Source organism: Borostomias antarcticus (genome assembly GCF_949987555.1).
Source record: "Borostomias antarcticus genome assembly, chromosome: 28".
NCBI classification, from domain to species: domain Eukaryota; kingdom Metazoa; phylum Chordata; class Actinopteri; order Stomiiformes; family Stomiidae; genus Borostomias; species Borostomias antarcticus.
In genome coordinates this window covers 1,420,667-1,433,473 of record NC_140261.1, presented here as the reverse complement: position 1 = coordinate 1,433,473, position 12,807 = coordinate 1,420,667, and the positions used below count along the sequence as shown (strand labels likewise).

The 12,807-nt window shown below is 47.3% G+C and overlaps 1 protein-coding gene and 1 pseudogene across 2 annotated transcripts in view; one reads left to right on the top strand and one right to left on the bottom strand.

The window, feature by feature from the left end:
- The window catches only part of mgat4b (alpha-1,3-mannosyl-glycoprotein 4-beta-N-acetylglucosaminyltransferase B), an 83,563-nt gene that overhangs the window by 54,132 nt on the left and 16,624 nt on the right, over positions 1 to 12,807 (bottom strand).
- Positions 7,914 to 8,347, top strand: LOC311326463 (mitochondrial import receptor subunit TOM20 homolog; annotated as a pseudogene). The gene has a single exon. The product of its transcript is annotated as a mitochondrial import receptor subunit TOM20 homolog (transcript).

Here is a 12,807-nt window from a genome sequence, read left to right as displayed (position 1 = left end):
CTCACTCCTTCTCTCACTCTCTCCGTTTCAGAGATGACAGGGGTAGTTAACTACGAGAGGAAGGAGCTCTGATCCCCTTCAGACGACTGACTGGACAACTGAGAGAGAACGAGGGAGGGTCGTTAGGGAAGAGAGGTACAGTAGATTGATAGGGGCCGCAGGGGCCGCCGCCAAGAACCACAACCAGAATCCGTGAGGAAACCTGGCAACCTGCGCCGGACCCAAACCGAACCCCCAGTGACCCCGGGTCCCATCACTGATAACTCCCAGCCCGACCCGACAATCCCGCCTGCGATACGATGTCAGAAATATAATGTAACCCGGCACGCAAAATAATTTGTGCACAGCGCCAGCAGGCAGGCCTACAATGAGAAATTCAAGTCGCTCAAACGTGGAGCGAAATGCTGTTATTTGGCACAGCGTGCAAGCTGAGGGCTGAATAGCATCACAGAATACACAATGAAGACATGCTGAATACACTCTATGAACGGAAAGCAGCTCGCCACCGAGAGGCTGTTTTCATGGTTAACTAATGTTTAAAGCCCCATTATGTAGCGGTCCAGTTTTGTGCACTTTAGCGGCCCCTAAAGGCCACTAGAGCCATTACAACCGCAGTACCATTGTCTTAAAACGCCGAGAGACGCCCGTTACGCCTCTCACGTGCATTTGTTGACAACTGACAAGCTGAGGAAAATGGAGTCTGCCGGCAAATTCGAAGAGGAAAGCTATTTTCAAAATTCCTCGATTGGTTCCTTGTAGTCTAATAAACATGTTGAATCACTTGAATGTCTTTCCTACCTTTTAATTTCTTCGCAAAATGACATTTAGGTAATGTTTGAAAACAACAAAGATGTGTGAAACGTCACTATTATGTGCTCCGCGTATTGACGCAATGACGTAGTACGCGATTTTCGGGGACCACCTTCTCAAATTTGCTCTAGAGCGCATACTAGTGGTCAAAAACTATATTGGGTACCTTTAACTACAGTTTCATGAAAGATGGACAATGCAGCATTTTAATAGAGTTCAATGGAAATGCTACCTGCCTGAAGTCACCGTTCTAAAGGAATATAATGTCACGTGTCGTTCATTACTAAGTAGTCACACAGCTCTGGCAATGAAATAGTAGGCTTCAAATTTATTGAAGCGTCTGGCAAGAAATGGGAACAAACTTTAATAAATGCAAGTACAGGTCCAGGGCAGGCTTACAGTAGCGATGCACATCTTGAAGCTGAAACCGAATAAAGTACAAATGTAGCCTATTCAAGATGAAATAAAAGCAAGGAAAAAAGATTACTCTAACTGTTAAAATATATAAAATGTAAAGAACCGCTGTTTTAATGTTGTATGATGAAAGTGTTAGTTACGGAATAGTTATGGAAATAAAAAATGAGATTCTCAGAAATATTGCACTTTATTATAAAAGGACACAGACAAAGAAGAAGTAAAATAAATATGGCAAGAGAGAAAGAGAGAGAAGAGAGAGACAGAAAGAGAGGGAGAGAGAGAGAGAGCCAGAGATAGAGAGAAAGAGAGAGAAAGAGAGAGAAGAGAGAGAGACAGAAAGAGAGAGGGAGAGAGAGAGAGCCAGAGATAGAGAGAGAAAGAGAGAGAAGAGAGAGAGAAGAGAGAGAGACAGAAAGAGAGAGGGAGAGAGAGAGAGCCAGAGATACTGTAGAGAGAGAAAGAGAGAGAAGAGAGAGAGAAGAGAGAGAGACAAAGAGAGGGAGAGAGAGAGAGAGCCAGAGATAGAGAGAGAGATAGAGAGAGAGAGGGGGGAATGGGGTGGACAATAGGAAAAGTGATTGATGAAAAACCAAACCAGAGGAGAAAGAGAGACGGTGTGTATTCAGCCATCGCAATACTTCCAAGTAAACAGGCCGCTGCGAGGAGGAGGAATATCGAATGTGTGTGTGTGTGTGTGTCTGTCTGTGTATGTGTGTATGTGTGTGTGTATGTGTGTGTGTGTGTGTGTGTGTGTGTGTGTGTGTATGTGCGTGTGTGTGTGTATGTGTGTGTGTGTATGTGTGTGTGTGTGTGTGTGTGTGTGTGTGCCACCGATTATGATCCCCAGTTCATTAACGGAGGCAGAGTTTAGAGAGGGTTGGTGGAGAGTGGAACAAGATTATCACAGTAAAGCGTCTGAGATTATATTATTATATTATATTAGAGGGTCCTGCTCCAGAGCCAACCTGAATGCACACCTGGACATAAATGAGCGTTACAGTCGGCTACGTAGCCTGAACATGAACCTGCCTCTCAGGCCGGCTCCTCCAGCTCTGCCGACGGGCTCGCTGAAAAGCCACCGCTCTGCTCTGGATGAATAACAGATGGACGGCATTTTACCTGAAGACATGGCTAAGGTTTGCTAGAGTTTGATGGGTTACACTGCGCTGGAAAATCACTTTGCACTGTTTTGTACAGCAGGTCACTCTGAAGGTTCATATTAAGGTGAGAAACGTATATATACTGTATATTTATATTTACGGACTGGCGGTTATGTTTTGAGGATATTTTCCTGCAACGTGATTTGTACTTATCATCCTCGTCTTTAGTAGCGGTTAGCATGTTTGGCTAGCTTTGTCCACTCAGTGTTGGACAGTTCTTTCAAACGACTACCACAGCCATGAGTCGGGAAAGGTAACAGCAGCTAGCTGGCACTGTTTCTCAGTTCTCATCTCAGAGTACTACCCCCCCTCAGCGTGGGGGCATCAGATGAACCCACACATCTCCATAGCACCGGAACATGGCGCTCATTTGAATAGGGATGAGGGATGACTAGGCATGTGTATGCTTGCTGGCACAGGTGTGACATTGACTATTGGCATGAACCGAGACCCCCTCGGTGCCCACCTGCTCCACCGGCAAAAAGGACGACACGACCGGGGGAGAAAGAAGGAACGGAAACGCCCGGAACCCGATCCTGCTGGTCTGTATGGGCACAGCTACTCTTCCAAACGCTCCGATGAAATCTGTTTAAATACACTCAATTACACTTGTTGATAGAGCATAGAGGGAAAATTAGGGTCCATTGCTCCATAATGGTGGGGCTATTATGTCCATCAACGGCTGAGTGTTTCAACCGAATGGAAAGTCTATTGAAGTGGATTGAAATGAAAACGGCGCCAGGGGGTAACATGGCCACAGAGGTTGTTCGAGGATGTGAGAAACCCAATTTCTCGAGCGCGAGTGTGAAAATAACCAAGATGACGATGCAGTAGAGATTTGCGTGCGCCTCACACAGCAAGAACATCGCTAGTTCGATTCCGCCTTGGGATGAACTAGGGACGGGCTTTGAAGCAAATAATCGCAATTATTATCTTTTGTCATAATCGTGCAGCCCTAGTGAGGGGCATACCTGTCCAGTGGTTGGCTATTATCTGAAGGATCTTTGCAAAGGTCATCTACAGTAGCTTAAGCTTTCCATTCCCAAACTCATAAAGCAAACTGCACCTATGGGGTCTTAACTGTGTCTCACGCCATTTTGAAAAATGTGTGTTTACGCACACCTCCATTTCATTAGCTGGCTTTCGACCTTCCTACAGTCGTTTGCGATTAACCTCCTGCTGCTGTTCCCCAAGCTGTAAGTAAACACTCGCTTACTCGTTAGATCTATCCATTTCTATAATTACTCCTCCATTTTGAAAGATAATCTTGGAAATCCCAAGTAGACACACACATCCTTAAAGTGGTGCTAATAGGCCATAGGACAAAGGAGGAAAATTAAGGGCAAAATGACTGGGACTCAATTTCCCACAATTCCACAGGGGCCTGACCTGGCTGGCCCTACACTTCCTGTTGAATGTAGTTTGTTTTGGGGCCGTCCTCAGAGTGGACTCTCTTAGGAACAAAGAGAAATCGGCGGCCGGCCTCGGTCAAACATTCAAAGGCAAATAGGACTTTGGCTTCTTAGAGTGGGCCCATTGGGATTTAGGAGTTGGATTTGCTTGTTGTGGGCATTTGTCAGAGAGTAAATCCATACATGTATGCCAATGCCATCAAGGGGGGCTTGTCTCTTAATTACTTATGTGTTTTCCTCTCTGTCTATCTGGAAAAAAAGAGTAGAGAAGGCCTGACTAAGCAGATTTCTATTGTTTTTTTTGTTTTTTTTTTAAAACTTCCTCAGCTCATGCAGTTTGTTGGACTGTGCCTTTAGAGGGGGAAACGAGGCTTCCCTTCGGACAGGAAGACGCTGCCATAAAGGCATCAGGAGGACAGGATGAGCATTTCCAAAGGGCCTCTGGCCACGCGTGAAAGACAATTCCTGCTCGCACGCAAAGTGGTGTGTGTGTGTGTGTGTGTGTGTGTGTGTGTGTGTGTGTGTGTGTGTGTGTGTGTGTGTGTGTGCGTGTGTGTGTGTGTGTTTTGGCATATCTGCATAATCATACACCCCCAGATTCAAGATCTGTTTTATTGGCCATGTACTGTATACGTTTCACACATACTAGGAATGTGTCTAGGATAATGGTTCACGTTGTTGCACCTCTCCTGCCCTTTCCCCATCCAGAGTGCCTGAGTGATGACAGCTAACCAGCCAGCTAACACATAAACGAAAAGAGTGTATGTTTGCTCCCTAAGCCTCAGTTGCCAAACGATAACTTGCATTTATTTGTCTCTGTTGTGAAGTAAGTCTCATACAGCGCCAAACAGCTGAGCATAAATTAGCCGACTGCCCACCTGCTTAACAAGCTAGCTAGTCATAATCAAATAATGGATTTAGCGTACAGTAATGATGCCCACCACACCACCAATGTCGGTAGAATTTGTTGTTGGTACAGCATGTGACGCTTAAGCCATCAGTATACTTAAGCTGAATATTTAGTATTATGTACTGTAGTAACCTTAGGCTTACAGGGCTGCCAAGTCTCATGCATCGAGCGTGAGACACGCGTTTCAACCTCTTCTCACGCTCACACGCCACACTTCTCACGCGGAGAAATGAGCAACCCCTAAATTCTACAGGCCTGTAGCCAGGGGTCAACAGCTCGCGCGACAATCAAAAAATCTCTGTCAGCACCCCCATCTTCCTCACCCCGTCAACAACTCAATCCAAATACAAATTATCTGTCTCCCCCCCCTGTCAACATCTCGCCGCGCAAGGTGCCCTCACTTTTCACCGAGCACCTGCCCCCCAAAATGTCTGTGCACGCCCCTGAGTATGGCGTACTGTCTCAACTGCCCAACGGACTAAAAGGCCAGACTTAGCCCCCGCAAAAAACATGTCTTGGCTAACCAGCTGTGTCTGCAAGCCCTGGATAAAGAGACCAGTAATCTCTTTATGTCTGGTGCAGAACAGAGATACCCAGCGAGAGAGAGATGCCATTAACCCGGCTGACCGCCCGCGTCACCACCCAAATCCCTTTGTCTAGCTCTCTCTCTTTCACTCACACACACTATCCTTCCGATGAATATTCACTCTCTCTTTTTCTGTTTATCTAGCTCTCTTTCTTCCTCTTTCTCTCTCTCTTTCTTCCTCTTTCTCTCTCTGATCCCATTTCCCTGGGCTTTTGGACCACTTTGGCAACCTTAGACTCTCTCTGGCGATAAAAGCGTCCAGCTGCGATGGGAAAAACACTGCCGGTCAGCATTACACCAGAGGGGCTTGAGAGCCATTAGACCTGTTATGGAGTCAACGGAGCGCTGGCCAACCCAAACAGACCATGATGTCACACCACATTTGACCCACATTAGCAGAAACATCACCGACTGCAGCAGCAACAACAACAACTGTGCATATCCACAACCACACAACTTTGAATACTGTTATAGAAGCCGCAGTCGTATCGACGCCAGCCCCACTGTGGTTATGAGATTGCTTACAATCTCCCTGCCTTAATAAAGGTAGAGTAAAAGAATAAAAGCTATTCCAGCAGCTTCAGGTAGACCCACTCTAGAGGGCAGTCACATCAGGTGGACCCACTCTACTGTAGATGGCATGAACATCAAGTAGACACATTCTAGAGGCCGTTCACATCAAGTAGACCACTCAACTCAAAATCAAATTTTATTTATAAAGCACATTTAAAACAACCGAGCAACAGAACACCACAATACATCACACACAATAAGCAATATAAAATACAGTACGATACAGGGGCCATCGGGTGTCCAGCTCAACCTGAGTTGAAGGCCTGGGAGAACAGGTGAGTCTTTAAAGACTTAAACATCTCTGTGGTCTGGGCAGACCTACTGTGCCAGGGCAGACTGCTCCAGAGCCTAGGGGCCTAGGGGCCGGGCAGACCTACTGTGCCAGGGCAGACTGCTCCAGAGCCGAGGGGCCGCCGCCCCAAAGGCTTAGTCACGTCTAGTCTTCAGCGGGCCAGGAGGAGAGGGAGAGGGAGTCGTGGGAACCGTCAGCGCTGCGGAACCCATGCAGGACGGTGACAGCTTTCCGGTGACAGGAAGAGCCGACCCCGCCGACCCCGTCACTTGCGGCAGCGGCTCGGGGGTTGATATGACGGATCCATCGGCCCCTGGAGGAGTACAACGAGCGTCTGACTGGGAATCGGCGTCCCTCACAGAGGAGGCCACGATCAGTCACGCGCGAGGAAGCCTGCGGGTCAGCCTCGAGGTCTCACAAGCAACGCCACCTCGCTTTCCCCGTCTTCTGAAGCGTGGAGGACGCGCCGCAGGTGTGCGGGAACGTCTCAAAGCACAGGAGGGAGACTTGCAGGTTCAACAGAGCTTTGATTGCGACAGCGTCTCACCGGCAGCTCTGATGTTGAGGAGAGCTTGGCGATCGTAAACTAGGAGAGTAGAGACAGTCCGACAGCGACGAACACAGAGAAATAGAGCAACAGCAAACAGGATGCTGAGTCTGATGGCCGCTGGCACAAAGGAGCGCCTGAACCGTTCTGTAGGTCACCTGGGTGGGAGGAGCCTGTGGCTGAAGGTGCTCCCCATCCGCCAAAGCTCGTCATGGAGGGGATGGGAGGGGTTGTCCAGGATGGACTTCAGTTTGTCCCTCATCCTCCTCTCCACCACAGCGTCCAGGCTGTCCAGTTGTTGCCCCATGAGAGCCGGCCTTCCTCACTAGCTTGTTAAGTCTGTTTGTCTCCCCAGACCTGGTGCTGCCTCCCCAGACCCAATCTAGAGGCCATTCGTATCAGCCAGACCCAATCTAGAGGCCATTGACATCAGCCAGACCCAATCTAGAGGCCATTGACATCAGGTAGACATGAGGCGAGGCTAGCAGCGAGTAAGACTGTGGAGGCAAGTAGTTGGCCAGTGAGAAGTCTAGAATGATCCTTGTCCCTCTGATGTGTGTGTGTGTGTGTGTGTGTGTGTGTGTGTACTGTGATGACTGATGATCCGTGAGTGACTGATATAAAATAATCTACCCAATTGCCTGTCTAATTGTTCGCCAATTGTTTAATTGGTCTTTTAGCCCGTCAGTCAGTTTGTCTCACTACCACACAAGCTATCAGCCAGAATGCTTGTGTGCTGTTGTCATTGTCACACTGAACCAGACCAGCAGAAAGGCAATGTTCTTTATTCACTAAGAAAACAATTACCATGGAAAGAAAAGTGACACTTCAAACCGCTCACAAAGGAGCCTTAGAGAGCTTTGATGACTCCAGCTCAAGTTTTGCGGCTATGGTGTAAAAGTGAACCCTCCAAACGTTTGATAAGTCGTTGGCGCGTGCATTCTGGGCCTACGGAGGCAGGCTCTCACTCTCCAAACAGACATAAATCAAACCTTTCAACAGTCGTGGGAATCCTTATCAGCAAATATGTACAATTACTCAACCCGAACACGACAACATGGACCGATCTTTGCTTACAGAGGCTTGGTAGTTTAAAAAAAAAAAAGTATTTATTGCCATTATCATAAACAAACATAACTGATGTTTTTTACTCAAAGTAAACCGTGTTGAACACACCGCTAGGCTTCTGTCTGTCACGCGCTGGAGATGATGGGCAGTAAAACAAGCACGATCGCTGCTGGGCTGTGTGGAGCCTTGTTCCTCGGATATTGCATATATTTTGACAGAAAACGGCGGAGTGATCCCAACTTCAAGAAAAGATCGGGTGAATGAAGGAGAAAGCAGAATGTTTGCCAAGAGAAATCCGGACTGTTACGGCCGCCCGGTTTTAAAGGATGCAGAGGCGGTACAGAAGCTCTTCTTGGAGGAAATTCAACTCGGAGAGGAACTGCTTGCACAAGGAGAGTACGAGAAGGGGGTGGACCATCTGACCGACGCCATCGCGGTGTGCGGTCAGCCCTAGCAGCTGCTCCAGGTTCTGTAGCAGACGCCGACCCCCGCCAGTCTCCCAGATGCTGCTCAGCAAACTCCCCACCATCAGCCAGCGAATCGTGAGTTTGGCAGAAGATAACATAGAATGAACGGTTGAATGAGAGGTGTTTGTTCGACTGTGTGTAATATGTGTATGAGTGTGTTTCTGGCCTTTGGACAACAGATAGCATCTCCCCGTCACAGTGCCCTTAGCAACACCTCGCTGTCGCTGCTCGACGTCATCCCATCTGGAGTTTTGTTGTTCGACACATTCCAAATCCTCAAAATAGACCTGATTTAAATGTTTTATGGCTAGCCTACATGTTCCTACACTAATTCTATGTTTAAGTCAAATCAAAAAGAATGTGACCTATTATTCTGATCAAATGGATTTTATACCTGTCATTTGTCGTTTCCTCAATTAAAGTTAAACGTATCGTGTTCATACTCGTATCTGAACAATGTCATTGTGGATCTCCCCAGTGTGATGTGTTAAGAGGGGACAGAGAAAAGTATCTTATGTTGATTTTTTTTTGTGTCAAACACCTGACAAGTGGAGGTGTATTTTTGGTATTCCAATCCTGCATATCAGAAGTCATTCATTTTTCCTTAAATTAATGGAATAAAATGTGAGGAAAAATACATAAATAAATAAGTAAACCGTGTTGGAGGTGATAAACACACTGGTATTGAAGACAGGACTTTCATCTAGGAATTATGTGCACAGTTTGCTGTTGACCTGTGAGTCGTTCCATTTTGTCAGCGTATCTGAACTCCCCCTTTAAACGAGGTCCACGTGGTATGGCCCGTTTCTCGCAACGAGGTACCTGCTTTGCGGAACACAACATCGCTAGCTCCTTTTCCACGTGGAAGGCCTTATCACTGAGTGACACCCCTCATCCGTCTAATCGCAGCACCTCCAGACAGGGGTGCTGGGAGGGAACTCTACTGTTCAGCTTGTCAGTTTACAGGCACCGGAGCGGCTCTAAGCCTGCCCATCAACATGACTGACAGGTGGAGTGGACTACCGTGTGTGTTATGTGCTGACTATCATCCAGCTACTCGGATAGAAAAGCAGAAGATGAGGTCAATCTACTGTAGTACACTAGGCCTGAAGATAAGGTCAATCTACTGTAGTACACTAGGCCTGAAGATAAGGTCAATCTATTGTAGTACACTAGGCCTGAAGATAAGGTCAATCTACTGTAGTACACTAGGCCTGAAGATAAGGTCAATCTATTGTAGTACACTAGGCCTGAAGATAAGGTCAATCTAGTGTAGTACACTAGGCCTGAAGATAAGGTCAATCTAGTGTAGTACACTAGGCCTGAAGATAAGGTCCATCTACTGTAGTACACTAGGCCTGAAGATAAGGTCAATCTAGTGTAGTACACTAGGCCTGAAGATAAGGTCAATCTACTGTAGTACACTAGGCCTGAAGATAAGGTCAATCTACTGTAGTACACTAGGCCTGAAGATAAGGTCAATCTATTGCAGTACACTAGGCCTGAAGATAAGGTCAATCTACTGTAGTACACTAGGCCTGAAGTTAAGGTCAATCTACTGTAGTACACTAGGCCTGAAGATAAGGTCAATCTATTGCAGTACACTAGGCCTGAAGATAAGGTCAATCTAGTGTAGTACACTAGGCCTGAAGATAAGGTAAATCTATTGTAGTACACTAGGCCTGCTCTGTGGTCCTGCCGCTCAGCAGTTGGCAACACAATATTATTTTCCATTTCTAAGTAGCTACATTGTTAGATTTTCTTGATAGAGAATAATCCCCATTGCCAACAAAGTAAGGGAATTGCTGTGTGTGGAATTGGTCTCCGTTTAGTGAAATAACAAAATCTGAATAATGTTTAAGAGCTTGAAATTTCCATTTCATTGAGCTTGAAATTTCCATTTCATTGAGCTTGAAATTTCCATTTCATTGAGCTTAAAATTTCCATTTCATTGAGCTCGAAATTTCCATTTCATTTAGCAGACAGACTCTGAGACGTTCAAGTGCATTTGAACAACGAGGCAAATACAGCAGAATGTGAACATTATGAATAAAACCTCCCGATTGAAACTCTTCTCAACAGCGACTAGCCCTGACCTGGAGTCAGCTTGGATGGTGGCAAGGCTCTTTGGCCAGGACACGTTTACATTTACAAACATACAAAAGGCATACTTACCTGATTGACACTTCAATCTTGCACATTTTAGGCATGTTTGCACAAACTAGACCCATGAGTCTTCCTACTGTTACACACTTGCTTATTTGCACTCTTGTATATTTGTATATTTTATATCTATTGTACATTTTTATTTACAATATTTTTTTGTGTTACTTTGTTGTCCTTTGATGCTGTAACAGTGCAATTTCTGCACATGGATCAATAAAGTACCGACTGTAGAACTAGGCTACTAGCAATACTGTATATAACCGACTGTATACAGTAATTGTCAGAAGGAAAAGCACACATGCTCTTAACAGTCAGCTCGCTGTCAAACGCATCTGCAACTTACGACCCATAGCAACAGAGACACATCATTGGAGGCCCAGTGGAACCAATCAGAGCCTTAAGGGCTGGATCCAATGGAACCAATGGGACCAATCATAATTCAGACAACACAAATAACACCACAGTTTGGACGACCCAGAGCGAAAGCACTCAGTCAACAGTGGATGGTGGAGGGAGAGAGAAACATGGCCTCATATTCCCTGGGTGGGATGAAGCCAACAGGAATGGAAACATTTGGCAGCTGGCAGTTCAAGTCAGATAATAATCCCCACTATCTCTGCCTGGAGCAGCTTTCAGCTCCGAAGATCAACACACGCACACGCACACACACACACACACACACACAGCACGTCATTATTGACTCTTTCTGCGTTTACGACGGCAGCTACAACGGGTGAGATTTAATAATTTGTGTGCATTCTAGCGTGTTAGAAATTGCGACCGACTCGTGCCGACGCATGCACGCACACACACACACACACACACACACACACACACACACACACACACACACACACACACACACACACACACACCCTTCCTTGGTCGGTAAACCATGAGCCTCCCTGCCTGCAACGATGTACTGTGCCAAGTGGGTGTCAGGCTAGGGAAGCTTCCTCAGAACACAGTCCCTGTAGGAGAAAGCTGCTTTCAAAATATATATACAACCCCCGCCAACGGCCTGCACAACGTTTCATTACATCTCCCTCATCTCGGCTGGGGACGGGGTCGAAGTTCAGATCTCGCGGTCGGTCAGAGCTCACAAACAAGCGGACGGTCGATGTGGCCAACGCTGTGGTTGCCAGAGTGGAGCCCCCCCCCCCCCCCCCCCCCCCTCCGAGTCCGGGGGAGAACGCATTCCCATAATTACATGAGACCGGCCGAGTGTGGGGGGGGTGGGGGGAGGCGTTGGCGCGGTCGCATTTGTCTCGCCGTTGACAGGGGGTGGCGTTGGGAGAGACGGGCGATGATTGGGGCAGTTTTAGTCCCGGTCGTGTGTGAAGGTGTCGAGTGTTTGTCATCTCGGGGCGGCGGCGCCGGAGCGTTATCTCGCCACGGAGCTGAGGTGAGGTGGAGGGAGATGATTTCCTGTATTTATTGGCGCTCGCTGACACAGTGTGTGAACAGCACCTGATAAACCAGACAAGATGGTCACGGGTGACTGGGCCGTCGCGGTATTTCACATGGCATACGCGTGCACACACACACACACACACACACACGATAGAAGGGACAGTGAGCTGGAGTACATGAGATATGTAGGTTACAGTGGGGTCGGCGGCCGATAGCTATCCTCCGATCAGTTACATTAATTCACCCTGATGGCTTTCTAACCGATTGGAACGTTATTTACTGACAACCTTGAGGCAGCGTACTGTTAAGTTGGCTTTCTCCATCACCACACCACCGCAGGGAGCGCAAAGCATGCTGGGAGATGCAATGTGACCCTGTGTGACAGGAAATGGAAAGAGGGAGGAGGAGGAGGGAGAGAAGGAGGAGGACAGGGAGATGAAGAGATGGCCTGAGAGGTACGGCAGAACAGAAGCTGATGTATACCCGAGTATACGTCCACTCAGGAAGAAATTCGCTGCAATGATAAATGGATGTGTTTGCTTTTTCCACTGTGTGCAGTCGCTGATAAGAGTTATATCTACGCTAAATTTAGATACGCGTACCCTTTACTTAACCTCTGTCCAGGGGGTCAAGCGTGCAGCAAGACGGAAAAAAAACAGATTTGATAACATTTCCTGGATTGGAGTCAACAGAGACTGAGGTTATTCACTTAAGTTTCCTTATCCGTCGTTCCTCTTATGTCGTCCCAACGTCCACAAAACCAGCTGGTCTGGGCCGCTGGGGCGCTGGGGGGGTCCAGGGTACTGGGACGTCCACCTGGGGACACTCAGAGATCAGGACACAGGGCTGGACTTTAACTGGAACATCTGACCGCTGTTCTCTTGTGCCAACACACTGAGGCGCACGCACACAGACGCACACACAGAAACACACACAGAAACACACACACAGAAACACACACACAGAAACGCACACACAGAAACACA